The sequence below is a fragment of the Pithys albifrons genome, chromosome 27 (genome assembly GCF_047495875.1).
Source record: "Pithys albifrons albifrons isolate INPA30051 chromosome 27, PitAlb_v1, whole genome shotgun sequence".
Lineage (NCBI taxonomy): Eukaryota > Metazoa > Chordata > Aves > Passeriformes > Thamnophilidae > Pithys > Pithys albifrons.
Window position 1 is genome coordinate 1,162,393 of NC_092484.1, and position 27,285 is coordinate 1,189,677.

At 54.3% G+C, this 27,285-nt stretch overlaps 1 protein-coding gene across 4 annotated transcripts in view; it reads right to left on the minus strand.

Annotated features, from left to right (window-relative positions):
- The window catches only part of GNG7 (G protein subunit gamma 7), a 64,051-nt gene extending 42,313 nt beyond the window's left edge, over nucleotides 1-21,738 (minus strand). Inside the window, exons 1-3 of one of the 4 annotated variants that reach the window (XM_071578034.1) lie at nucleotides 21,649-21,737; nucleotides 17,453-17,568; nucleotides 7,757-7,825 (exon numbers count right to left, since the gene is read on the minus strand). The gene's annotated coding sequence lies outside the window, so the exon portion shown is untranslated. Of the gene's footprint in view, nucleotides 1-7,756; nucleotides 7,826-17,452; nucleotides 17,569-21,648 lie in introns of all 4 variants that reach the window. The other 3 variants (XM_071578032.1, XM_071578035.1, XM_071578036.1) reach the window with 3 other exon arrangements.
- Nucleotides 21,739-27,285: the final 5,547 nt, after the last annotated feature.

A 27,285-nucleotide genomic window follows, 5' to 3' on the forward strand; every position in this document is an offset into this window, starting at 1 on the left:
CTCACCTCCCTCTGCTCCAGATTTCAGTAAACCAAGGGGTGAGGAACAGCCCTCGTGCCAAAACAAGCATTTGAAAGTATTTTTTTAAATAGGATTTTTTACAAATGCCACACTCCAAACCAGAGAGTCAATGCCAGCTACCCATGGAAACAGAAAGGTGAGAGCAAGAGAAAACCTTTACTATGGAACACAGAAACTTGGGTCAGGTCAGGAGAGCAGGGATTAAAAGGCATGTTTGGAATCAGCCTCAGAATGGCTCCCAGTCCACCACTGAGCCATTCCTTGGGATCACAGAATCCCAGGATGGTTTGGGTTGGAAGGACCTTAAAGCCCAGCCAGTCCCACCTCCCTGCCATGGGCAGGGGCACCTTTCACTAGACCAGGTTGCTCCAAGTCCTGTCCAACCTGGCTTTGGACACTTCCAGCCATTCCCTCTACTCCAGGGGAGTTTTCCATAGGGCCATCCTGAGGAGCCCCTGGATCTGGGGAGGCTTTGGCTGGATTTGGGAAGGGCAGGTGGAGAGGAGCCTGGTTCAAAATAGCAACTGGGGCCTCACTCATCAGGATCATTCCTGCTGGGGCAGCTCAGCCCTGCCTGATTCCCCTTGGAATCCTGCAATAAACCCAAAGAGACTGAAATTCAGGGGAATTTGTCAACAAAACCCAGTATGGAGATGGGGAGGGAGCATGAACAGGAGTGTGGGGCTGAAAAATAAGCACAGCAGCACTTGGAAAGTCCCACAGGCAGGAAAGGCCACCAAGAACCTGGGAAAGAGCCAGCCTTGAGCTGCAATCCCACCCCACCATCTCCCAGCTCTTCCAGATCTTAGAGGGCTTTTCCAACTCAAATTATTCCATAAATGCCAACCTGCTGCAGGAATCAGCCACCACCTCCACTCTGCAGGAGAGCTCAGCACCTCAGTCAGACACAAAGCACCCAAAATCCAATCCACCTTCTGACTAAACAGGGCCCTGAAGCTGCAACTGAACTGAAACCCTGAAGAGACAACACACATTCTGCATTTGGATTAGTTTTCCTTGAAATTTGTAACTTCTGGAGCACTTCTTCTTTCTCTTTAAAGGTAACACAGGGACTCCTGCCCTGCCAGTGTTTGGATCTCAGATCAGCCACACTGCAGCCCCCTCCCCTCTGCAGAGCCCCCAAACTCTGCCCCATTCCTTGTGAACTGGCAGTGAGGGCACCAGGAACAGGAGACAAAAAACAACCCAACAAGTTTCCAGAGGAACACAATCCCATCTTTGGCTTTCCACAGCCTGCTGTTTACAGCCTTGCAGGATCCAACTCCAGGGGCTGAGCTGTTCCTGCTCCAAGAAGGAAAACAAGCCTGACCTCAGCGTGCTGGAATAAACTCTGCCCCCTCCTTCCTTCCAGGCTTCTCCCAGTGCAAAGGTAAGGAACACGATATCCCACAGCGTGACCCCACACTGCTGTTTACTGGCCAAGGAGGGGAACTGCCTGGACATGCTCCTGCTGCCAATCCATCCACACTTCCCGGCTGGAGAAAGGCCCTCAGGAGGCAGCTGGCACTGCTGAGCTCATCCCAGGGGTGGCCACGCTCTCCCAGACACTCCCCCGGCCCCTCCGGAGCCGCTTCCGAGCGGGAGAAAAGTGGCTGCAATTTCCTCTGTCGGATGTTGCACAGCAGCAACTCGGGGCAGGAGAGCTGCCCTGCAAAGCTCAGAGAGGCTCTGCCTCCCTGTCAGGAGCAGCAGCAGCTCATCCTGGGAATGTGCCACACCAACAGAAACCTTGTTCTATCCAGGCCTTTGCCGCGGCAGAACCGTCACTTTGGGAGACCCCTGGAGTGGGGGTGTGTAGGGATGGAAATTCAGCGACCAGCAGAAAAAGAATTGACAAACTTAAACACTATTTGGTCAAGAGTTTGAGAGAAATCCCATCAGCAGGGACAGGACGAGGCCTGTTGATGTTCCACCACGTTGATGAGCTGTCTCTGGCTCCAAGACAGAGATGGACCTTGGGATAATGTTATCAATTCATGTTGAAACCCCTTGTCTCCTTCCCCCCATGTAAATCCCTTTTATGGAAAATATTAACTAATTGTGCAACCCAGCTGAAACTTGTATAACCCCCTAATTAACACGTTACCATAATCCATCCTCATTAGCATGTCCTGCCTACGAGACCCTTACACTGTGTGTTGTGTTCAATAAAGGATTCCAGTTTTTCCCCCAGACTGGGATAATTTAGACTCTCACAGGTGTGGGCAGAACTGAGGGGAATTTCCTTCCCAACTAACTGGAAGCAGCAACAGTTGGCAATGCAAAGCATCCTTGCAGCTGCCAATGCTCCCTCAGGGTCCAGGAAAGGCTGGAAGGAAATAGGATCTTCCACCCCAGCCCACCACCAGAACCTCAGGGAGGCACCAGGGCCTTTCCCAGGAAGGAATTCCAGCTCCCTGGCAGGAGGAATTGCTGTGCTGCTGGAATTGCTGGGCTTCTCTTGGACACTCTGAGATCTGGCAGGTCATGGAGCAGGGGGAGCCTGATGTTTTATCAACTATTCCAACTGAGATTAATAAAAAGTTCCATGGAAAGATCAGAGAGAGCTCAGGAATGCTGATCCTGGAGCAGGTGGCTGCTGGTCATGCTGCTGGGCCTTCAGATTGTCCAAGAATGGTTCAACACATGAAAATGCATAAAAAATCAAAGGCTCTGCGTTCCAACAGTGAACAAAGCCCCAGCATTCCCACCTGGGCCATGCAGGTCCATGTGCCAGGAATGTGCCATGCAGGAACCATGTCCAGAGTTCCTGACAAACTCACGTGGGGTTTAAGGCAAGAAGTACAAAAAGCTGCATTTGCAGGGGGAGCAAAGACCGAGTGAGTCCTGCTTGCAGTGCCTGGTTTGCTATCCAAGTTCCAACACTGAGCCAAGGATTTCAGAAAAGCCAGTTGGTGCAGGACAGCCTGGACATTCCCATTCCCATTCCAACAGGAGCCTTGCTCCCATCCCAGCAGTTGGTGTGGGGAGCTCTGCCCTCCCTGTCCTGGGGATGATGTGACCTCATTCAGCACCCCCAGCACAGCTCATGGCACCTTAAGGTGTCCCAGTGCCAAAGACTCCTTTCAGGATGCTGCTGGATCCCTACCCAGGGAATTTGGGAACTGTTACCAGCCAGGGCAGAGGGTGCATTAAGGCTTTGCTGGCAGGTGCTGCTGAGCCACAGGCAAAGATCCCACTCCGGGATGTGTCAGAGGCTGCGACTCGGAGCAGCTCCAATCCCAAGGGAAGGACCTGCCACGGACACACCTGGAGTTCAGCCTGATGGAACAGAGAAGTTCAAGTGCTGAAGGTGAAGTTATCACAGAATCACTGAGGGTGGGAAAGCCCCTCAAGGTCACTGAGCCCACCCTGTGCCCCATCCCCACCTTGTCCCCAAGCCCAGAGCACTCAGTGCCACATCCTGTCACTCCTTGGACACCTCCAGGAGTGGGGACTCCAAACCTCCCTGGCCAGCCCCTTCCAAGGCCTGACCACCCTTTCCAGGCAGAATTTTTCCCAATATCCACCCTGTCCCTGCCCTGGCACATCTTGAGGCCATTCCCTCCCCTCCTGTCCCTGTTCCCTGGAGCAGAGCCCAACCCCTCCATGTCCCCCCTCCTGGCAGGGATTGCAGAGCCAGAAGGCCCCCCCTGAGCCTCCTTTTCTCCAGGCTGAGCCCCCCCAGCTGCTCCAGCCCTTCCCCATTTCCACTTCCAGCCCCTCAGAGTCTGTCTCAATGCTCAGACACATCTCAAAATTAAGTAACCTTAATGGGATAAGCAACACTGGTTTAATTCTGCCACTTAGTGCTCCAATAATAGCAACAGATTGAGGTCCAGAGCTGGACTCGTCACATCCCTAAAAATATCCGACTAAAAATAACAAATTATCAAACAATTGCATCCAACACAAAATATCCATGGCAAAGGGAGAGCTCTAAAGTTTAACTTTTCCCCATTAATTCCTCCAAGGGATGAGCAGATCCTGTTTCCCTGTGCCCTTTTCCAGCACACACAGCCCAGGGTTGTTGCTCAGGAGCAGCTGCCACAGCCAGCACACATTTGCTAATTGGGAAGTCTGTGCTGGCAACTCACTCTGGAACATTTTTGAAGGCCTAAAAAGGGAAGGCTTGGAGGAGAGGGAAGGGAAAAGGGCCTTTCTTGAGGTCTGAAAGTGCTTCAACACCTCCAGGGGTCTGTGCTTGAGGCTGGAAAGATGCAGAAATCATCTGACAGGACCTGTGTTGACCTCAGTGGTGCTTTAAAGTCCCTCCAAAGGCAAATCCTTCCCAGCAGCTGCTCCTGAGTCTTCAGGCAGAGCAGGGGGAGCATTTCTGGCACACAGGAACAGCCCAACACCCCAATTTCACACCCAAGGCATCTGTGCAAGGGCTGGTTTCACGTGGGGGAAGGTGAAACTCCAAACCACACAAAAAAAGGGGTAATTCAGAACTGAATTTTGAGTGTGAAATGCCTTAAACACCCGTGGATTTAAGGAAAAGGAGCAGCTCAGGCTGGTACAGCAGCACCACATTTCCACACCCAGCCAGGCTGGGATATTCCAAAGGATCATTCCAACCCACTCATGCATTCCTGCTCAGGCTTTGCTTTTCCCCTAAGCAAAGCAGGAAAAAGTTTAAAATAAACCCTGCAGACAGCAGCATTCCATGGGCAGGAGTTCATTCCTGAAAGGAACCAATTCCTCAGGAAATATCTGGGGCTCCAGCTCTGCTGAGCAGCATCTCCTTGAACACTTCCAAAGCTTCAGGGATCCTGCAACACACTTGGGACAACGGGCCATGGAAACAACAGGACTCACTTCAGTGGGAGCAGAGCTATTTTTAAAGGTTTCACTTATGGGATGCCAATTTCCTGAAGCTGCCTGGAAAATGAGGTTTAAAATGTACAAACACTAATGGAACACACTGTGCTCCTTCTCCCAGGGATACACCAGGGATGGGGTTGAGTTTCCAACATCCCTCCATCCCAAAGAAATCACCTTTTCCTCCTTTTGGAGGGCAGAATAGCAACCAAAAAGTCTGTATGGCTGCAGTAAAAGATGTTTATAAAGACTATTCTTTAAAAAAAGCCTCCAGTTTTAGCAAATGCTTCCAGCTGTCCCAAACAGATCAAACCAGGGACAATCCCAGTCCCAGCTCCAGGGACACTGAGGTTTAACAGAATTAGATCAGCTCAAAGCCTCTCCCAGGCAAACCAGCAACACAAGAAGATCTTTTATATCCCTGACAACCTCCCAGAAATTGTAGGAATTTTAAAACCTACAACAACTTAACAACTGCTTGGAACAGGAAGAGGAGGTGAAAGAGGATCCAGCTGAATTCCCTGCACTGTAAATACCAGAGTGGAGCACAGATGGGATGCTGAGGTTTGGAATTCCTGGAGTGCCATCCTAACAGTGAGCAGGAATTTGCTTTGCAATATTCTGAGGAGCAGCTGAGGGCTGTAAAACACAATTATTCCATAGGCTGCTCCCCTAATTCTGCTCCAGTAAAACAAATATCAAACAACAACAGGCTGTTGACTTCAAATCACTGGAAACACCACAATAAAATCCAATCCTGATAAACCAGCCTTGCTCCCAAACTAATAAAACACTTCCCAGGGAGGGGATTTTCCCCCTTCCCTTCCAGCTGGGTGAAGTTCACCTTGTTCTGGAAAACAGGGAAAGAAAAAAAATAATGTCTTGAGGAAGGATTTAGAATCCAGGTTACAGTTTTGGTTTAAATGTGGCTGTTTCTCCTGGGATAAGTTTTCACCTCAAAGCAACTTCTGAGGTTATTTCAATGTGTTTTCATGTTACACAAGTGCCCTAAATTTTCTAGGGAGTATCAAGAATTTTATACAGCCAATTAGGTAAAAAATTAAATGCCTTAATGACCCCTGGGAAACAGGGAGCTCTTGATCTATCAGTGATTTCCAGGCCAGGGCAGCACCACTTCTGCAGGATATAAATCACCAATAAAGGGGCCTCCAGGTAACTTCAGCAACTGGGCAAGAATTGAGAGCATTAAAAGCTGCTCCTAAATAAGAGGGGGGTGTGAGAGTCCTGATGGGCACCAAAAACAGCTGAAAAAGGAAAAAAGATCAGAATCATGGGATAACTGAGCTTGGAAAAGACCTCCCAGGTCATCAAGTCCACCCTGTGCCCGACGCCCACCGTGTGCCCCTGCCCAGAGCACTGAGAGCCAGTCCTGCCTTGGGCACCTCCAGGGCTGGGCACTCCAAACCTCCCTGGGCAGCCCCTTCCAAGGCCTGACCATCCCTTCCAGGCAGAAATTCCTCCTGATGCCCATCCTGCCCCTGCCCTGGCACAGCTGGAGGTCATTCCCTCTTGCCCTGTTGTTCCCTGGGAGCAGAGCCCACCCCCAGCTGTCCCCCCACTCCTGCCAGGCCCCCCTGAGCCCTCAACAGCCCCCTGGGCTGGGGAGATCCTTCCAACACTTCCATAAAAACCCATCCCTTGGCAAACAAAGCTTTGGATGGAGCTGGAGACCCAGCACAAGCACTTCCCACTCGGTGCCCTCACAACAGAACAACCTCGTGGAGTTCTCCTTTTTTTTTTTTTCAGGTTTTCTCCCAGATTCCTCATGTTTTGAATTAAACCTTTGGCTGCCTCTGACTCACAGCAACGCTCCGGGTGATCCCACGACATCCGTCCCCTCTTGGAGGACACACCAAGAGCACAAAGTAGGGCAAAAGTGACGCACGTGGAACCGGGAGGGGACGTTTGGGTTTGTTTTTTTTTTTTCTTAGGAAAGTGAGGCAAGAGGAAGCGCTGCCGAATCCCTGCCAGGGCGTGGGGAAAGGACCGACCGCAGCACGTGACGATGCCCAGCCCCGAGCGCAGTTTGCTAATGAGGCTGTCAGTTAATTACTCAGCTCAGGATGAGGAGTTCCAGGCTCAGCGCTCTCCTCAGCTCACAGAGCACGCGGCAGGTCCAGGGACACACTGCCCTCTCTTGGAGAATTCCAAATCCAGCCCTATGGAAGGACTGAGGAATCTCCTAAAAAAGGATTTCCTGCCCAAGCAACTCTGGCCCTGCTCCCCTGCCTGGTCATTCCTTTGAGGGAGGAATGTGACCCCTTTGGGAAGAGCTGCTCTGAGGTAGGTCAGTTGGATCAATAACCTTGTAGGTACCTTTATATCATCCTATCAAAGCTCTTTTAATCTGCACTTGTAAATCAGGCAATAAATCAGGCAATGCACAGCACAGCAGTGCCTGCCTGGGGGAATATGGAACCATCTAAAGGGTGGTGAATGCTGGGATATCCCACAGTGGGTTGGGTGGGATGGGACCTTAAAGATCAGCCACTTCCACCCACGTGGTATCAGGCAAATTGATGTAATTCAGAAAAAACATTCCAATTTACAGGCCTGGGTGACCCTGGGGCAATTTCAGGCACTTGCCACCATCTCTCAGTGGAGGGAGAGTTGACTGTCCCCTGGTGAGATGCCCTGGCACAGGTGCCCAAAGAAGCTGTGGCTGCCCCATCCCTGGAAGTGTCCAAGGTTGGACAGGGCTTGGAGCAACCTGGGCTGGGGAAGGTGCCCCTGCCCATGGCAGGGGGTGGCACTGGATAGGTTTAAGGTCCTTCCAACCCAAATTCTGTGATTCCATGATATTCCTGGTTGGGGAATGAGGGTTCCAAGGGGGGGAACTCGAGCTGTGGGGCAGGATTTGGGTGGTCTGTGAGTGCTGCTGGTCACGTACCCGGGCGGGCGCTCACGCTCCTCCAGCACAGGCAGGTGCACTTGTTGCCTTGGGAAAAGGACAGATCTCCTAAAAAAAAGGAAATTGAGAGAGTTCTCAGCACTTAAGAGGCTCCTACAGGGATTCCCAGCTCCTCTGAACACCAGGCTTGATCCCACCAGCTGAAGCACCTCACCCCTTTTCCCCATTCCCTGCAAACACTCAGAGCACTCACAAAGCTACAAAGCCCCTTTTGATCCCAACACACACTGGATCTGTTTTCTCCCTGCTGGAAACCACCCCAGGCCATCCCAGAACTATTTCAAGTCACCAGTAACATGAGGGACAGGTCAAGGAGGAGCAGCTCCACCACCAGGATGGTCAGGCAGCTCCCAGGCCAACACCTGCCTGCACTCCATGCAATTCCATATCCAAGACTGAAGATGGCTCCATTGGAACAAGGGATGCCACCCCTTTGCCTCCCCGAGCCCAGGGAAGAGCAGCATTAGGCACACAAAGGATGGAGAAATATTCCAAATGCCTCGTCAGCCATCAATCAATCACATGGGATCTGTCACAGGCTGACAACGACGCTGCTCCAAAGGCTTGGGAGCAGCTCCATCCATGCCTTAGATATTCCTAAGGCTGAGAGATGGAAACTGCAACAAAAGAAACCAGAGAAAAATCCTGAGCAACTCATGGAAGTCAAAGACACAAAGAATGACAAAGATTGAACTAAAGAAAGGGAAGAGGAAGGCAGAGCTGCAGCATTTCATTTTCTGTTCCTCCCCACAACGAGCCAATTAAAAAGCCCACACACTAAATTAATTCCAGTTCCAGGGGAGCTGGAAATACAGGCAGTCAGAACCACTATTTAGGTTAGGAAAATTGCTGCATTATATTCCTTTGTCAGGTGGCAGAGAATGACATCTGCAAAAGAAAAGGCAGGATTTGGACCCAGCACACCAGAACCAGAAGGAAAGCAAGGAAATCTTAGGGAGGGGTTGACCTGGGGAGCTCCAGCCCCGTGAACAGAGGACACAAGTGGATGTGGAAAGATCCCAATGCTTCCCCCACATCCTCAGTGCAGCTGCATCCCTGACACTGCCCTCAACAAGTTTTATACCTCAACAGTTCCTTGGTTTGTTTTAAACAGAACTTGGGCCCAGGCTCCAGAGCTCTGACTCCCTAACAAACCTTCCTTCAGGAACTTTCCCAATGTTTAATTTATCCCTCTGAAAACACCCCTGATAAAACCCAGCTCTGCCGACGTCAGGAGAGGTTTGTCATTGACTTGAGGGTAAATATCCTGGTCGGGTTTGTGTTTCCACTGCTTTGTGTCCGAGGCTCCAGAGAGGACTTGGGGATTTAATTCCCAGTGACAGCAGAGGGATTTAATTTGGGATTTCATTCCCAGCACTCCCAGCACACAGACAGTTCCTGCAAGGCTGCGAGACCCCCAAAAAACCCTTCACTGTCCAAAGAGAAACACCCAAACCACGCTAGAATTTTAACAGATTAAACCACACAGGGAGCAGAGAATATAAATATAATTATTTTAGCTCTTTTTCAAGCTTGGATTTCTCTCAGGGCTGACAAAACTGACCTGGTAACCACGGCTGGTGCTGGAAGAGGCCACAGGGTACTGCCAGGGCTGCTCAGCCTGTTTTCATGGCAACAGCACCAAACCAGCTGCTGCCAGCTGGGCAAGGAGCTGCTTCCAGAGGGAACTGCTCCCTGTCTAATCATTAACAGCAAAAACCACCCCAGATAAAAGTCAGGGCCTGCAGCAGTGATGCATTGGGAGCCAGCAGAGCACTTCCAGTCACCAGGAAGTGCGGGATGTTTGCTTGTTCCTGTTATGGCTCTGCTGTGGTTCCTCCACAGAGGGGACAGCAGGGCAGGAAACGGCGTCGGTGGGAATTGGGAACACTCATCCATTTGTTCCCCAAACCTCTGAGAGTGAGTGGTGCAGGCACAGGCTCAGCTGTGCTCACACAGCAGGGCCTTCACTCTGCTGCTGCTGCTGCCACAGAGGAGGAGGAGGAGGAGGAGGAGGAGAACCAGGAGTGGAAATGTGTCCCCCCCATTCCCTGCCTGGGAGGGCAAAAAAACCCGAGGGGCACCTGGAGGAGCCTTTGCTGTGACAAAGCCACACAGGTGGGAGCCCTGAAAGAGCTGAGAGGGAAACAGGTGAATTAAAGCAGGAGAGAGTCCAGATGCCCCGTGATACACCTGGCTGGGGATGGGCAGGATGCGGATCCAGGGAATCAGCACGAGCCTGGAATGTGGAGACAGGGAAGGGCCTGGAGGGGCCTCAGGAGGAGCAGCTGAGGGCACTTGGCTTGTTCAGCTGGAGCAGAGGAGGCTGAGGAGAGACTCATGGGGGTCTGCAGCTCCAATCTCTGTGCTCTGGGATCAGGGAATGGCTGGAGCTGTGCCAGGGCAGGGTCAGGTTGGATAACAGGAAAAGGTTCTTCCCTCCAGAGGGTGGTGGGCACTGACCAGGCTCCCCAGGGCAGTGGGCACGGCCCCAAGGTTGTCAGAGCTCCAGGAGTGTTTGGACAACACTCTGAGGGACAGGGTGGGATTGCTGGTGTGTCTGTGCAGTGCCAGGGGTGGTCCTGGATGGTCCTTTTGGGTCCCTTCCAGCTCAGGATATTCCAGGATTCTATTCCATGATTCTACCTGCAGGTTCTGAGAGTCCTCAGGGCCCTGACCTGGCTGTCACAAACACAGACCCCACCAAAACAACACGTAAAACACCAAAGTCCTCTCGCCCTTCCCAAGGACTCTGCAGTGCTCAGACACCCACCAGATTCCCTCACTCCGTGAGGCATCAATCCCACCAGCCCTGGAACAGAGAGGTGTTTGTTCCCTTTCCTCTCAAACCCTCTCTCTGGGCTGTAATCCAGAGGCAACTGCTGAGAGCAAACCCCCTGAGCTTCCAGGCAGGCACAGGATTCCCAGGCCCTCCATCCAGGAGGGGTGTCCACCTCAACCCCCTCCCTGGAACCCCCAAAGCTGCAGCACCTGGAGCCTGATGAGAGAAGATTAATTAAAATTAAACACAGCTAAGCCAGGTTGCTTTAAGATGATATAAACTAGGGGGGGGTTGATACCACACACAGACAGATTCCATGGATGAGCATGGAAAAAGTGCCACCTGCATCACCCTCACTGAGCACCAAAAAATCCCTGTTGGGATAAACCTGATTCTCCAAGGCATGTTCTGAACACATTTAAGTGTAAATCTCCACCCCCAAAGCCCTTGGCAAAGGCAGCAGCAGGTCAGCAGCCACATCTGGGCTCCCTTCCTGAGGCTAAAGCGTCGCTGTGTCCCAGCTCCAGGCCCTGGACCCAGCTGGGAGCCGGAGCTCCGTTCCAGGAGCCGCCTCTGCAGAGCCAAATGTCGCCCACAGGACTCGCTGCCCATCCATGAGCACAAGGACAGAATTCCAGGGGATCCCAGCCCCATCCCTGCCCAGCTGAGCCCTGGCACAGGGCACAGTGGCAATGCTCTCACCACATGCTGGAATAAACCAGGAAAACTGCTTGGGATTAAGAGATGGCACCACAGAACCAAGTGCAGGTTTGCTGGTGTCTAACAGAGCCTTTTTCTATTTGCTTGGAATCTCCAGCCCTGGATTTACAGGAAAACCCTTCACAAGATGTAACATTACACTCAAGGATCACAGGCCTTTTATAAAAACTTTGGGAATCATGGAATCTCAGGATGGTTTGGGTTGGAAGGACCTTAAAGCCCATCCAGTTCCACCCCCTGCCATGGGCAGGGACACCTTCCATAGCCCAGGTTGCTCCAAGCCCTCTCCAATCCAACCTTGGACAATTCCAGGGACTGGGTCTCTTTGGGGAACCTGTGCCAGGGCGGAGTCATCCTCACTCCAAGCATGGATGAAGGCTCAGCTGCATCAACAAACCTCCCAAGAGCAGTGCAGAGCAGCAGCCACTGCTGGCAGAAAACTGGAAAGCCTTTGAATTCCACAAAAACCTGCTCCTAACAAGATCCCTGTCAGTGCCACGTGAGCCAGGAAAGCAAACTATGAGTATTTATAGACCTGGATTAGAGCAGGATCTGCTGGGAATCCTGCTGGGCAAAGAACTGAGCAAATTCCCATTCCTGGAGAGGTGTGAGGGTGACAAGAGTGATGGATTTTACAGGCTCTTCCTTCCAAATCCACCCTTTTCCCAGCACATCCATAGAGCTCACAGAGCTCTGCTCCCAGAATTCTTTATCATTCCCATTTCCTTTGGGCTAATGGAAATGCACCCAGGCCTCAGGGACAGGTATTAAATCATGGAAAAGCTTCCCCTGCTCCTTTGCTTTCTACTCCAACCACCAGTTCCACCAGAACTCTTTAAATCAAGATGCTAATCAGGAAAACAGAGTTATCCTGGAAGGAATATCTGTGGAGGAAGAGCACTGTTAACCTTCATCATCCTCTATTTTAGCTCAACAACAATAACCACTGGTGGCAAGAACAGCTTTTTCCTTGGATAATCCCCACTGAAGGTTATGGAGCTACACAGGCCATGGGGTGAAGAGTTTAATAACAAATTAACGAGGTTATTTTACCCAAGAAAGAGTAAAAAAACCCAATTCTAAGAACTCCACAATTTATGAACACCCCAGACATGGAAGAGGAAACACTCCTGGTGGGATGAAACCTGGGAGAACATTCAGCAGAAGAAACAGATGTGGACAAAAGCCTTTCAAAGCCTGTTCTAGGATGGAGTGGAACGTGGCCAAGCCCATCCTTCCTCCCACCCAACCATTCTGGTTTATTGTAGTCTCCATCCCAAACCCAATCCAGGGGCACCAGGACTCGGATCAGCTGGATACAATCCGTCCCCACAGGAATCCAAACCCTCAATTACAGCAGCCTGCACATGGAGAACAGGAAGGAGGGAGGGTTGGTTTGTGCAGGGGACAAGAGTTTTGAGGATGAGATGATTAAATTGGGGGGAAAACGGTTAAATGCACAAACTTGGGATTCAGGAATCCTCATGGAATGCACAAAAGGATTCAGGAAGTTTCTAAAAGAAAACCAGCTGCACCAGAGGCTCTTTGGCTTCTTTAACTACAGGAAAATGCCTGGGCATGGGGGAACTTTGTACCTGAAATGCCTCGGGAGCACTCAGGAGGATCCTGAGGGCTGAAATTCAGGGAAGCAGTGACATTTCCCACCTCCAGCAGAGCAATTCCCCCCGGGCTTGGGTGTGAATCCATTTCCTACCTCCCTCAGGTCACTTTGTGGAGCCTCACAAAAACTTCCTGCCCCTCCACTGACCTTCCCGAGAGTTCTCCCTGATCCTGGAGACATTCCCACCTTCCTCCCCAGGTCGGCAGAACCTCCCTGTGAGAATTCAGGAGGAATTCAGGGAAAAAAACCCTTTGGAATTGAAGGGGTTTCCCGCAGACAGGTTGGATTTGCCTCCAAAACACCAGTTTTTAGCCAACCCCCCTCTCCTGGCCGTTATTCCTGGAGGGAGCAGGAAATGGGGACTCTCCCAAGCTCCAGCTGAACCACAAAAACTCTGGATTTGATTTTCTTTTTTTCCTGCATGCAGCACGAGGGGAGATGCAACAATACATCTCCTCTGGTAGCTGACAACCCTCTTCTATTTCAGGAATGCTCATCTGCAGGTGGAATTGGATTTATGTTCCCATGACTGACAACACAACTCACTCGACTCGGCCTATGGCAGCTCCTGCTATTTTCAGCACTCCAGTATTATTCCAAAGGTGAGAACTATTCCCAGATAACACCAGAGCAGCGTTTTTCACACTAAAAAAAAAAAAATTCGTGGTTTTTTAAGTTTTTGCCAGAGGGTGAAGAACCCTGTGCAGCAAAGCCAAGGTCTGCTGGTATTAATGAGCTTTTCTTTTACCCGTGGAGTGGCTGAAATGGGAAAAAAAATGGAATTAAAATGGAATTAAAATCCCTGTTGGAATGAGCAGGATAGTCCTAACCTGAGCTGCCACAGCAAGCAGGGAATTATCTATTCCCTCTATCCTGGCAAGGGAGTCCTTCACAAGTCCCAGCCACAGCATGTGGGAATTGTCCACAGGAATAGCCATAAATCCAAAGAAATACAAAAATGTGCTGGAACACGGAGTCAGTAGGGCACATATTCCTAAAAACTGCCACATCTGGAGCGTGTAATTCTGATTTTCACACAAATGCACCACAAAAGCTGCTGACAAACAGGCACCCCAAGAGCAGGTGCTTTTTAGAGCGTTTCCATCTACGAGTTAACGGCTCCTTGGGAGCCTCTGGAAAAGTGTCAGCCCAGATCCCTGGGAAGAAAAGCCGAGGGTGGGATAATAAGGCAAGGAATGTTAACCAGCTAATTAGCAATCAGAGAAAGAGGAGTTCTGTGATCAGGGAGAACGTTCACTTCTTTGTGCTCAGAACTGACCCACACAGCCAGAGCTGCTCCGGGTCGCTCATCCCGATGGACATCCCCGATCCTCGGATTCCTCTGGGATGGATCTTTGCAGCTCAGCTTCCCCCTGCCCACCACAGCTCCTGCTCCCACCACCCACAAAAGCTCTTCCCAGGTCAGCAATTGTTCCAGCCTCGTGTCTTCCCAGTGCCTGGAACAAACAATGCCTGGATAAATGAAATTCCAGGCAGGTCGTCCCCAGCTGCAGCTCCCACACACACAGAGCTCTGGAGCAAGGCCCTTCCTTGGCCTCCACCAGCCCAATCCTCGTGCCCCACAGGGATGGAGGGGAATGATCCCTTCTCCAAAGCCCTGGGCTGCTCTCCCAGAGTGGGTGTTGCCCCACGACCAAGGGCTGGCGACCAACCAGCCCGCTCAGCGTTGGTATTCCGGTGCTGCCACTTCCAGCGGCTCCCGTTGGATCTGTGCTAACAAATGGGAAATCCTGGATTTCACCTCAATGTCCTGAGTGTTAGAAACGCTGTGGGGGATTCTGTCCATGTCCCTGCAAAGTGTGGCTGCTGTTTCTCAATCCCAAAGCTCAAGGAGGGGCCGGAGCTCCGGATATGGGAGCGCTGACAAAGGAACTTGGCATTGCACTTGTGTGGTGGAAATCCGGAAAAAATATGGGATTTTGTTGCCTTTCCAAGAGAGGTTTTTGCAGTGAAGCCCCTTCAGAGCACTTGAACAGGTGTGTGGATTCACCACACTGGAGTTCATGGAATTGCTGAGGTTGGAAAAGACTCCCAGACTGAGTCCAACCTTGCCAGCCAGACCAGAGCACCGAGTGCCATGTCCAGACATTCCTGACAATGGACACACTGGGAAAACATGGAATGGTTTGGGTTGGAAGGACGTTAAAGCTCATCTGGTTCTACCTCCTGGATGGGCAGGGACACCTCCCACTATCCCAGGTTGCTCCAAGTTTATCCAGCCTGGTCTTGGACACTTCCAGGGAACACCTGGCACTTCCAGGGAAAGCAGGACATGGATTTAAATGGGAAGGAAAGACACGGAGAGAGGTCAGTTCCCAATAAGGAATTTGACTACCCATTTCTGAGCAACAATTTCAGTGCTCTGACACCAAATCAGAACCAGGAGAGAATTCCCTTTCCATTGCCCAGCTTCCCACAAACCCCCACTTCCCATCCTGCCAGGGGATCAGCACCACTTGCATTCCATGTTTTCCAAGGATGAAACCCAAAGCAATGAGATCAATGGCACAACCCACACCCTGGGAATGTCCATGTTTAATTGGGATTAGCAGCAAAAATCTACTGGATATGCTCCCAACATTCCTGGGTTATGGAAAAATGGCTCCCAACACTTTGCTAAAGACACAATGGACATGAAGATCCCTGGAAGAGCTGCCAGATCCTGTGGATCACTGGGAACCTGGAGCTTCCTGCTCAGACACCCCGAGAGCCAGAACTGCTGAGATCCCACTTATTGACACAATTCCAAAGCTGGAAGCACAAAGTTCTCAGCCTTAACAAAGGGTCTTGCTTTAAAAAAAAAAATAAAGGAAATAAAGAGCCTCTCAGGCCTTTTTTTTCCTCCCCAGGAACATTAAATTCCCATTAAATTTGTTTGTGTTTGGGAATTGCAGGTAATTCCCAGCGAGGGTTGGAAAGAGAAGGTGGGATTTGTCACAAATTATTGAGCATCAACACTGAGCTCTTGCCAGCAAAAAAAAAAAGAGAAGTGACCCTCAGAAAATACCCACAATGAGCTCCCAAAAGCAGCTTCTGCAGCACATCCAGAGAAATCCTGTTGCAGATTCCCAGCTTGGGATGAGCTGGGAAGGGTTAAACCACCCGAGCAGGAACATTTAGATCTTGTGCATTTTTCTGACAGCAGATGAGGCAGAAATGGACAAAATGCCTTCAGGGCTCAAAAAAAAAAAGAGAAAAAACCAAAACAAACAACCCAAACTATTCTATAGATTTAAAAATAGAACTCTTTTTTTGTTCTGTTTTGTTTCATAGGGGATAAGTTGGGAATAAAACAAAAAGCTTTTGGAGAACGTTGGGGGAATGTCAGTCCCTGGCAGCTCCCTGAGTGGGCCTGGGAGGTGTCAGAGGGGGGGAATGTCCTTCAGCACCCCCAGACCCACCACCCCCCACCCCTTTTCCTGCTCCCACATTCCCATTAGGGCCCATTTTCCTGCTCCCACATTCCCAGGATATTTTTAAAGTCACTTTTATGTGGTTGTTTTCTAGTTTTCCCTCCTTTCTGCAGAATGAAGACAAGGCAAAGAAGTTACTGAGGTTTGTCAGCTTTTTGTAGAAATCCATTAAAACCCCCCCTTTAAGTGCAAATTTGGAAATATTTTCAGTTGCACAGACCCAACCCAGGCTGAAGTACTTTAAAACTACTTTAAAACTTCACCTTGTCTGTCAGAAGGGGGAAAAAACACACAATAAATTATGAAAAAGTACAATCCTTAACTAAATTTCCTGTTTTGTGTCTCGGCATTAACAGTGTGCCCAAATTTCCTCCTTTTTAACGTCACAGCCAATCCCTGCCCACCCATTTCACACAAACTGAGCCCAGAACTACTGGAGATTCCAAGCTGGAACTATCAGCAGAATTCATAACTCATTCCCAGGAAAAATCCAGCTCCTCTACCCCTTGAAACAAAGATTAAACCCCCCTCGGCTGCAGACCCGCCCCAAGAGCACCAGCAGGAATTAATCGAATTAAACAACTTTGTCCCCCTGACCACTTTTAGTTGGGTTTTTTTTTAACTAATCCGTGGCTTTTCAGGTATTTCGGAGGAGCAGCAGGAAGGAGGAAAACAGCGGGATTGCGCAAGGCCAAGGACATTTTGAAACTGTTTTGGGTTCGCCGAGGGGGGGAAAAATTTACATGCGAGAAACTCGAGCTGAGCCGAGAGAGAAGTTTCACTTTCGGAAACTGCAAATGCCAAACGTGTTGAGTGGCACAATGGGCTGTTTGTCCCGGGGTTTTCAGCAAGGGCCTCTTGGCAGAACCCAGAGCAGATGATAAGAGGGAACCAACAACAAGGGCTGGCTCTTCCAGTTGTGTAAATCCCAGGAATTTATTTTAAAATACAAAATAAACGGGTAAATCTAAGAGTGGTTTTTTTAAGACAAAGCTCTGTCCGGGTTTGTCCCTGTGAGTTCCTCACTGGGAATTGGATTTATATTTTCTGTTCCCTTCCCAATTTCTTTCCTTCTGACACTGCTGGGAAACCCAGAGGAGAGAAAGATAAAACAACACCTTATCTGGCAGCAGGTGAGAAGAACTGGCAGGCACTGAGCAGACACCAGGGATGCTCCAACTGGGAATCTTGCTCGGAACACACACGGAAAGATTCCTGGTCTGTGGCTGAACCGCTGCAAGAATTTCAGGGATATTTGAGCAATTAGAGGTTTCCACCTCAAAGTTCAACTGTTAGATCTTTACACCAGGTCAGATGGGGTTTGGAGCAACCAGGAGGGTCTCCCTGCCCATCACAGGGGGTGGAACTGGATGAGTTTTAAGTTCCCTTTCAACCCAAACCATTCCATGATGATCTCAATTCCTTTGATTCCTCAGAGAGATGGGGAAAACCAAACTGGATCTACCACAGCAGGTGCCTCATTTCATCCTCTCATGTCAGCAGAGGTGCTGTGTTTTATAAACCCCTTTTCTCCTCCTTCTTTCCTTCCTGGCACAAGAATCTCCAATTCCAAACTTCCACCCTGTTTTCTGTGATTTTTGGGTGACCCAGCCCCACTTCCCAGGATTTCCAGCCCTTCCACCAGCTCTGCTGCTCCCCACAACCTTTGGAATCTCTTCCAGAGCCCTGTTGGGAGCTACAAACCCAGGACAACAAACAACCCTGAGACAACCAAACCAAGCCCGGGGACAACCAAACCAAGCCCGGGGACAACCAACGCAACCCCGGGACAACAAACTCCAGGACAACCAAACCAACGCCAGGGACAACCAAACCAACGCCAGGGACCACCAAACCAACGCCAGGGACCACCAAACCAACGCCAGGGACCACCAAACCAACGCCAGGGACCACCAAACCAACGCCAGGGACCACCAAACCAACGCCAGGGACCAACCCCGGGACAACCAACACAACCCCAGGGACAACAAACTCCAGGACAACCAAACCAACGCCAGGACAACCAAACCAACCCCAGGGACCAACCCCGGGACAACCAACGCAACCCCGGGACAACAAACTCCAGGACAACCAAACCAACGCCAGGGACAACCAAACCAACGCCAGGGACAACCAAACCAACGCCAGGGACCAACCCCGGGACAACCAACACAACCCCAGGACAACCAACACAACCCCAGGGACAACAAACTCCGGGACAACCAAACCAACGCCAGGGACAACCAAACCAACGCCAGGGACAACCAAACCAACGCCAGGGACAACCAAACCAACCCCAGGGACAACCAAACCAACCCCAGGGACAACCAAACCAACCCCAGGGACAACCAAACCAACCCCAGGGACAACCAAACCAACCCCGGGGACCAATCCCGGGACAACCAACACAAGCCCAGGACAACCAACACAAGCCCATCTTTCCACCCTGAGCTCATCCTTAAGGTTGAAAAGAAAGTGATTGTTTTAGAAAGTGATTTTTTTTAAGTGCCACCATGAGCTCAGCACTTTCCACCTCCCAGTGGGATCCAAGACAACTTCCCTGTGGACAAGCGGCTGTTTGGGAGCCCCTCCACAACCCAGAGTGTTCCCAGGGTGGTTATTCTGGGGCTGGATCTCACCACAACCCCCCGACACCTTCACTGCACGCAAGGAAGTCGAGAACGGCAGTTCCCAGCAATCAAATCAGTGTTTTCCAAAGGGCAGGAGTGTTTAGTTCCTCTGGAGCCAAGTCCAGGGATAAGCAGCAGGTCCCGGAGCCAGGCACTCCCCTCGTTAGGCTAACGAGCTCCAGGGCATGACAACCTCGAGGCAGAGCCCGTTATCTCCCCTGGCAGATAAGGAAACCCCGGGCAGGAAGGCACAGCCTGGGCCCGGCCCAGGGGGAAGTGAGATGAGCAGGGGACAAACCTCAGTGTCCCCAAAGTCACAGGATCCTCTGCTGGCCATGGAATGGCTCCTCTGGGCTGTCTGAGCCAGGAGGAGTCAGACTGCTGGTGTGGTGCCATTCCCACTCCTTCAAAGCAGGATAAACCTCCCCTAAGGCAACACTCGGCACGTTAATTAAGCAACACCAGTTAAACACCATATCCAGGGATGAGATGGATACAGCTGGAAAACTGGTATGGACACCACAACTGTGTAAACCATTACAACCCCCAGCCACACAGAAGAGGCATTTCCATTCATGTCACAGCCACAGATGGCAGGAGAAAAGCTCTGGGACAACAAACCCCACTCAGCAATATTGATCCAGCCTTTTGGCTGAGTCTCCCCCAGCCCTGGCAGCACCAGGACAGGATAAACGGTGCTGTGGAGTCACAGGGGTTTGGTTTGTGGCCATGGAGGGAACCATGGGATCCCAAACCATCAGGGATCAGCTCATGTGCCAGCTCCCAATGGATTGTCCCACAGGGCAGGGAGACAAAAACCTGTGGAACCTCCCAAGGATGAAGGTCTGGCTTCAGTGCTTTGAGTTTCAGAAGCCACTGGTCTGAAGAAAACCAAGAAATTACCTAAAATGCCCCAATTTTACCTAGTCTTAGACTAAATATGAAGTTACTGCCTCCTGTGCTGTACCACACACCAGCTCTTCTCCTGGCAGGAATCACCACCATTGGATGTCTCTGTGTTGGTGCTACAAGAAGCCCAAACAAGGAGCTACAAACCAACCTGAAGGGGGTCAATTTTCCAGAGAAAACCCCTGAAAAGCTACAGTAAGTTCTCCCAAGCAGCTGCAGGAACTGTCTCAGAGCAGACCCAGCTCCAGCACAGCTTGTTGGGCTTTTAGTTGAGGTCACACCTGATGGCCACAGCCCAGGATGGAAGTGAATCCCATTCACCTGCTCCAGGCACTGGGACACCTTCCAGTCCCTGCTTCCCTTCACTTCCAAACTCCTAAAGAACACCCAGCTTTCCATGCCACAGTTCTCTTTGGAAGTGAGGAGAAGGAGGCAGGTTTCTCTCTCTTTGTCTGCAGCACCCACCTCCTCTACACCTCAGTAACACAAACCCAGCTGCTGCAGCCACCCCTCCTTTATGTAACCCACACAACTCCCCGGTGCCTCCCGAATTCCGCCTGGATTGGGCGGGATACCATCCCTGTCCTTTGCTCCTCCAGCTCTTATCCCTCCTCCCCACACCAACCCACCCTCGACTCACACACACAAAATAAACAAGTAAATTATGTGATGTTCGACCTTCTGATGAGCCCCCAACCTCTTTTTTTTACCCCGAAACAGTTTCTACACCCTTCTCCATTAAGTCGCCCAACTCCCCAAGCAGCTGGAGCTGAACCTTCTCCCTCATGGATTCCCACTGTCCCCTCTCATCTCATCCACCCAAAGATGCCCCTCACCACCCCACCCTCAGCTCCAGCCACCCCCCTACTGCCCCCCCACCCACCTCCAGCCCCATCCCCCCCAATCCCTCACCCAAAAACCTGGGGAACCCCCACCACAACCCCTCTTTGTGCCCCCCACCCCACAACCCCCCCCCATGTCGCCCCCTCTCACTGAAAACACCCCCCAGTGCTGAGACCCCCGCTGGGACCCTCTCAGCTGCTCACCCCAAACCTCCCCCTCCACCAGGCCCCAGCCCCCCCAGGCTCTCCCTGCCCACCCCAGACCCCCAAACCGCTGCCCCCAGCCCACCCCCTGCCCTGCTCTGCCCGGGGGTTCCCCTTTCCCCAGCCCTTGTGCCCCCCAAAACTCACCCAGCAGAGCTCCCCCCTCGCACCCCACGCCCCCCTCGCCCCCTCCCAAGGGCCCCTTCGACCCCAGACCCCTTTAGCCCAGGGTCCTCACAATCCACCTCTTTCCCAGACACCTCCCAGCCCTTCACCCCCATCCCCACTGCCCCTCTGGGCTCCCCGCCCCTCTCACCCCGTCCAGAGCCCCCTCATACCCCCCCAAACCACCTCACAGCCCCCCAGGGCCCCTCATAGCCCCCCAGATCCCCTCTCACCCCCCCAAACCCCCTCTCACCCCGCCCAGAGCCCCCTCACACCCTCCCAAGACCCCGCACAGCCCCCCAAGGCCCCTCACAGCCCTCAAACCCCCTCTCACCCCCCAAACTCTCTCACAGCCCCCAAACCCCCTCTCACCCTCCAAACACCCTCTCACCTCCTCACCTCCCCCAGCCCAGCCCCGCCGCCCCCCCCCCCAACGCCGGGCCCCGAGGGGGCCCCAGGCAGGGCCGCGCCATGCCGGGAGCCCCGCCAAGCCGTGGCCTGAGCCCCCGGGGCGTCCCCCGCGCCCTCCCCGGCCGTCCCGCCCCGTCTCCGGCCGCTCCTCACCGGTACCGGCGAGACCGGGCGCGCAGCGGAGCCGCCGCCTCAGACACCGCGCGGCGCAACGCACCCTGCTGGCCCGGGCGGCGCCGGCCCCGCCCCCTTGGCCTGACGGACAGCTCCGCCAGCCAATGGGAGCGCATTCTGCACTGCGCGCGGGGGGCGGGCTGGAGCGGGAGGGCGGGGCCAGGAGCGGCCGCCAAGTTCGGTTGCGGCGGCGGCGCGGAGGGAGGGGGCGGGGCCAACGGGGAGCGGCGGGGGGAGAGGCCAATCAGAGGGCGGGGCGGGAAAGGGGGCGTTGATATGCAAATGTTTTGATTAATATTAATGAGGGGCGGCACGTGGTGGCCGCGGCGCGAGGGATCCCCCGGTCTGTGTCCCCTTCTGTCCCCCCAGACCACACCAGGATCCCCCGGTCTGTGTCCCCTCCTGTCCCCCCAGACCACACCAGGATCCCCCGGTCTGTGTCCCCTCCTGTCCCCCCCAGACCCCACCAGGATCCCCCCAGCTGTGTCCCCTCCTGTCGCCCCCAGACCCCACCAGGATCCCCCCGTCTGTGTCCCCTCCTGTCCCCCCAGACCCCACCAGGATCCCCCGGTCTGTGTCCCCTCCTGTCCCCCCCAGACCCCACCAGGATCCCCCCGTCTGTGTCCCCTCCTGTCCCCCCCAGACCCCACCAGGATCCCCCCGTTTGTGTCCCCTCCTGTCCCCCCAGACCCCACCAGGATCCCCTGGTCTGTGTCCCCTCCTGTCCCCCCCAGGATCCCCCGGTCTGTGTCCCCTCCTGTACCCCCCAGGATCCCCCGGTCTGTGTCCCCTCCTGTCTCCCCAGACCCCACCGGGATCCCCCCGTCTGTGTCCCCTCCTGTCGCCCCCAGACCCCACCAGGATCCCCCGGTCTGTGTCCCCTCCTGTCTCCCCAGACCACACCAGGATCCCCCGGTCTGTGTCCCCTCCTGTCCCCCCCAGACCACACCAGGATCCCCCGGTCTGTGTCCCCTCCTGGGTCCCTCATGTGCCTCCAGACCCCACCAAGATTCCACAGGTCCCCCCAGGATCTCCCAGGCTGTCTCCCCTCCTGGGTCCCCCATTCCAGCCAGGGTCCCTGCAGGCCCCTCTAGGGTCCCCCCATCTGTGTCCCCACCTTGGGATCCCATCAGGATTCCACAGGTCCTCCCAGGATCTCCTGGTCTGTGTCCCCCTCCGCAGGGTCCTCCATGCAGCCTGGCCAGGCTCCTGTGAGCCCCCCGTGCTGCCCTGGGACACCCCCAAAACTTGTGGGTGCTGCCCCGTGCACCGATCCCAAAGCCCCGCCCGGTCCTGGCGGGACACGCAGCCGGGATGATGCTCCCGGGACACCCCCGGGAATGTCGTGTGCCCTCCCCGCCCCACACGGCTGGATGGGTGGAGGGCACGGGCTGCAGGGAGATGCCAGTCCCTCATCTCCTGGATGCAACCCAGGGAATCCCCCCCGTGCAGCCCCACCCCCGAATCCCCCCCTGTGCCCACTCAGGACCCCCCCGAGGGCTGCGTGGCTGCTGGTCCCGAGGAAAGGCCACGGGACTCCAGGGCTTGGAAACCCACCTTGTGACCCCTTTACAGAACTTGAGACACCCCAAACCCTGCGGGCAGAGCCCTTCCCACCTGGGGTGGGGGCGAGAAGACATCCCCCCATGCCCCTGGGCAGACCCCCACCCCACTGTGTCCCCCCGTGTTCTGCCCAGGCCGGGCTCTGCCCAGCCCTGCGTGTCGGGGGGGCTGCAGCCTCCGTGTGCCCCCACCCCGGGGAGCTGCTCCCGCTGAGCACCGGGGGGCGAAATCCCGGGGGATGAATCAGCAGCGGGCGGGAGTCACGGGAAATCACGACTTGAATCGAGGCTTTGATTCCCCCTCAGCTGCCACCGGGTCCGGGTGGTGCCTGGTCCCGGCGGGGCCAGGGGGGTCCCGTGTCCCTTCGGGGGTCCCTGTGGGGTGACACAGCCCCGTGCCCGGGGCAGGAGGGGCTGCAGCCATCGCTCCCCGGCTGCTTCCCAGCGCATCCCAGTCTGGCAGTGGGGCCACACCAGTCCACACCAGTTGCAAGAATTGAGGTGGGGAAACACCCAGTACGGGCTGTCCCCATCTCGGGGGAGTGGGGACATGTCCCCGCTGTTGGGCTCACGCCACTGCCACTGGCGGCGGCCACGCTGAAATTGGGCTGAAAACCCAATAATCCTGTTAGTGGGAAGAAGGCTGATTTTCCCCTTAATCCAGTTTGCTCCCGTATGTCCCAGCCCGCGGTGTCCTAATCCGCTTTGGCTGCAGATGGGCAGAGGGGCACAGGGGGAACCCCTGAGGGGGTGGCAGGGCCGGGGTGTCCCCCGGGGGGCAGCAGGAAGGGACAGTGTCCCACCCAAGCACCGGGGCCGGCCCGAGGCACAGAGCCAGGAGCCGGTTTGGGTCCCAAAAACTGGATTTTGTGCATTTTATGGCCGCGGGATGAAGCAGCGGGGAGCGACGGGAACGGGCGGCACCACAGCTCATCCCACGGCTCATCCCGCCGCTCATCCCGCTAATTAACGCTCAGGAGCAGCTTGTTTAAAGCCTGGCCCCGCGGGAGGCTCTGGGCGCCCGGCGAGGATGCTCCAGACCGATCCTGCGCTGATTTTGGGGGGGCTCAGTCTGGGGCTTGGGGGGGGTTGCAGCGACCCAGCCCCTTCTGGGAGCTTCCACTGAGAGCAAGAGTATCCTGAGGGCCACCCCTTGGAGCATCCAGAGGGACATCCCAAGCCACAGCAGGACGGAGGACCCTCAGAGCCTCTCCTGCCTCGGCGGGCACAGGTGCCCATTGGTACCATCAGGGTGGGGACAGACAGAGGACAGAAGGTGGGGAGCAGAAATGGGGGTGGGAGACCTGGGAATGGGGGGAAGCAGAGATTTTCTGTCCCCAAGGCATTGAGGAGCAGCTGGAAGCGCTGGGTATTGGCACAGGTGCTCTGGCACAGGTGCTCTGGCACAGGTGCTCTGGCACAGGTGCTCTGAGTTTTGGTGTGATGGTCTCTGGTGAGCTGGTGCCCTAAAAAACACCTGTGAGCCCCATAAAGGGTCCTGAGAGGTCCCAGTGGGTGTCCCTGTGCCCAGGAGTGCCCATCCCACTGTCCTGTCCTGGCCCCCACAGAAGGTCCTGGCTCCCCTTCTGCCCACAGAGGGATGTAGGGACATGAGGGATACAGGGACAAGAGTGGTTCCCATGGCTGGTGCCAGAGAGCTGTGACATCCCTGCAGAGCTGCCTGGAGCTCTGAGCATCCCCACGGAGCTGTGACCATCCCCACAGAGCCATGATGTCCCCAGGGACCTGCTGGTGGCCATGTGCCCATACCTGTGACCACCCCACAGAGCTGAGACTGTCCCCACTGAGCTGTGATGGTCCTCATGGAGCCAATGACTGTCCCCACTGAGCCATGACTGTCCCCACTGAGCTGGGACTGTCCCCACACAGCTGGGACTGTCCCAAAGGACAAGTCTGGCTGTCCACACAGAACCACAGCCATGCCCACAGAACTGTGTCTGTCCCCACTGACCCATGACAATCCCCACAGAAGCCTGACACCCCCACAGAGCCATGACCCTCTCCATGGATCCCTGACCATCCCCATGGATCCACAACATCCTCACAGAGCTGTGACCATCCCCATGGATCCACAACATCCTCACAAAGCTGTGACCATCCCCATGGATCTGTGCCACCCCAACAGATCCATGACATCCCCATGGATCTGTGACCTCCCCAGGAAGGCATGACTGTCCCAAAGTCCTGACTGTGGCCATCCCCACAGAATCATGACCATCCCCACGGAGCCATGACCATCCCCACAGATCCCTGCCATCCCCACGGATCCATGTCCATGTCCCCCTGGAGCCGTGCCCATTACCACTGATCCATGCCCATCCCTACGGACACCTCCCATCCTCACAGATCCCTCCCATCCCCACAGATCCCTCCCACCCCCACGGATCCCTCCCCATCCCCACGGATCCCTGCCCATCCCCACAAATCCATGACCAGCCCCATTCATCCCTCCCTCCCATCCCCATTGATCCCTTCCATCCCCACAGATCCCTCCCATCCCCACAGATCCCTGCCAGCCCCATTGATACCTTCCATCCCCACAGACCCCTCCCATCCCCACAGATCCCTGCCAGCCCCATTGATCCCTTCCATCCCCACAGATCCCTCCCATCCCCACAGATCCCTGCCAGCCCCATTGATCCCTTCCATCCCCACAGATCCCTCCCATCCCCATGGATCCCTCCCATCCCCATGGACCCCTCCCATCCCCACAGATCCCTGCCAGCCCCATTGATCCCTTCCATCCCCACAGATCCTTCCCATCCCCACAGATCCCTGCCAGCCCCATTGATCCCTTCCATCCCCACAGATCCCTGCCAGCCCCACAGATCCCTGCCAGCCCCATTGATCCCTCCCATCCCCACGGACCGTGCCCCTGCCGAGGCCCTTTGGGCCCCGCTCCCCGCTCCGCGCCCCCCCCCCCACTCCCCCCGCCCTCGCCCGCCGTGCCCACGCGGCTCCCGCGCCCGGGGAGCAGATGGTTTCCATGGCAACAGGCGTGATGACGCACGCGCCACGCTCCCACCCCCTCCCCACGGGCAGCGAGGGGCGGGGGGCACCCACGGGGGGCGCGGGGCACGCGGGTGTGTGTGCGGGGCACGTGTGTGTGTGTGTGTGTGTGTGTGTGTGCGTGCTTGTGTGCCCAGGGCACGTGTGTATGTATCTGTGTGTGCCTGTGTGTGTGTATGTGTGTGTGCGCGCGCGCGGGGCACACGTGTGTGTGTGTGTCTGTGTGCATGTGGGGCACACGTGTGTGTGTGTGTGTGTGTGTGTCCATGTGGGGCATGTGTGTGTGTGTGTGCCTCTGTGTGTGTGCGCCCAGGGCACACGTGTGCATGTGTGTGCCCTGGCATGGGGCCCTGTGTGCACACACGTGCACACACATGTACACACGCATGTACACAGACATGTAGACACACGTGTACACACATGTAGTCACTCGTGTACACACATGTAAACACACGTGTGCACACGCACACACGCATGTATTCACACATGTAGTCACACGTGTACACACATGTAGACACACGTGTGCACACCTGTAGTCACACGTGTGCACACATGTAGACACACGTGTACACACATGCAGACACACGTGTGCACACATGTAGACACACGTGTACACACATGTAGTCACACGTGTACACACATGTAAACACGTGTGCACACGTACACACGCATGTATTCACACATGTAGTCACACGTGTACACACACGTAGACACACGTGTACACACATGTAGTCACACGTGTACACACATGTACTCACACATGTGCACACATATGTACACACGTGTACACGCATGTACACACATATACACACACGTGCACACGTATGTACACACACATGTACACATGTGCACAGACGTGCGCCCCCCAACCCCTCCTCGCTCCGTTTTTTGGGTCCCCCCCTGCCCACCCGTGGCCTCTCGCCCGGCCGGGGGCGGCTCCGGGCGGGGACGCGGAGCGTTTCTCATCTCTTTATTGAAGGAAGACTATTTCTAGAGTAAAGGCTACATCGTCACCTCGTCCCCT